Here is a 1743-nt window from a genome sequence, read left to right as displayed (position 1 = left end):
CCTGCACAAGCACGCGGCCTTATGACCCCCTTCCCGACCACCCTCGGCCCCTCCGCCCGCTAGACTTCCTATTCCTGCTGTTGCTGGGGGCGGCCTTCCTCTCTGCGGTGCCCTCCCTGCTGGGCTTCCCGCTGTTTTTCACGGCCGACCCCCTCATCATGATGCTGCTCTACGTTTGGAGCCGATCCCACCCCGACAGGATGGTGAGCGCCAAGAATGATCTTCTTTCTTTTTGTTTTATCCTCTCATGGCAGCCCTCTATGCGAGCTCGCGCCCCGGCATCAAACCCTGAAACCCTTGCGGCCCCATTGTCCCAAGGACGATTTCTCACAACGCCCTGCCCGCCCAAGTTATGCACGCCCCAAACTGCTGGAGCTCCGCCCAATAGTCCCAGTCTGCAAAGGCCAACCCCCCCACCCCTTCATCACAACCCCACGACTTGCAACACCTCGATCCCTTTGCTGCAACCTGCCGCCCCTGGCCTCTCCTACCCAACCTCTGGCGCCGCATAGTATTGCATCCGGGGCCGCCTGCAGCTTGGCCGGCCCTTCCCGCCGACCCAGCCACGCTCATCCCGGCAGCAGCTTGCCCCTCGCAGACCCCCCACACAAGCGCGTGCTACACACACACACACACGCGCGCGCGCGCGCGCACACAAGCACACGCGCACACACATAAGCACACACTCACGCACACATGCACACACTCACGCACACATGCACACAGAGCGCGCGCGCACGCGCCTCTCAAACCCGACAGGTGCGGTTGAACGGGCTCGTCACACTGCCGGCACCCTGGGTGCCGTTTGCCACAATGGGCATGTCCGTGGTGCTGGGGTCGAGCCCGCTGCCGGATCTTTTTGGAATCCTCGCGGGCCACGTCTGGTATTTTGGGACCGTGGTCTATCCCAGGACGCAGGGCGGCAGGTGGGTGGGAGGGGTGGGGGCCGGGTGACGGGGCGTTGGTGGAGGGCACGTTTGCTTACGAGCCTGCGTCATAACCTCTTTTTTGCAGGATCATGCTACGGCACGACGGGATGCAAATTATGTGTGCGTGTGTGTGAGTGTGTTTGTGTGAAAGTGTGATTGTGCATGCGGATGTATGTGGATGTGTATGGATGTGTGCGGATGTGTGTGTGTGTGTGTGCACGCGCATGTGTGTGCACGTGTCGTCGTTCAGTCAGGTATGGGACTTTGGCACGCAGCACACAACCCGCTGCTTAAGCGTTTCAGCAGAGGAGCTTTTGTGGGTTGGTTGGAGTGCTCGCCGCGTAAACGTTTGGGTACTTTGATGGGTGCGCGGCCGAGGCCTCCACCCCAAGACATGGGGTGAGGCGGTCAGGTGCCGCGGAAGCGGGCAGCGGGGCCGCCCGCCGATCCGATGCGCACAACTGCAGGGGAGGCCGGCAGCACCTCCCCGTGTGCGGCCTCAGGTGAGCCGCAGCCATCCGCACGCCCGTGGCTGTCCGCAGCCCCGGCTCCCCTAGTGGTCGGGGCCCTCAGGTGCCCCTCCCCCAGCCACCACCCCTCAACCTTGGCCCCCATTTCCAGGCGCCTGATCAAGACCCCATGGCTCTTGAAGGCCTTCACCTTCTTCATCGGCATCGGCCCCCCGCCAGCCGAGCCTGGGGCGGCCGACGGAGAGGAGGAGGGGAGCGAGGAGGGCGGCGGCAGCGAGGAGGGCGGCGGCAGCGGAGACGGCGGCGGCAGCGAAGAGGGCGGCGGCGGCGGGGCGGCGGGCGAG

Source organism: Monoraphidium neglectum, assembly GCF_000611645.1.
Source record: "Monoraphidium neglectum strain SAG 48.87 unplaced genomic scaffold scaffold03716, whole genome shotgun sequence".
In the NCBI taxonomy this organism is placed as follows: domain Eukaryota; kingdom Viridiplantae; phylum Chlorophyta; class Chlorophyceae; order Sphaeropleales; family Selenastraceae; genus Monoraphidium; species Monoraphidium neglectum.
The sequence above is the reverse complement of the archived record's forward strand: the minus strand, read 5'-3'. Positions refer to the sequence as shown.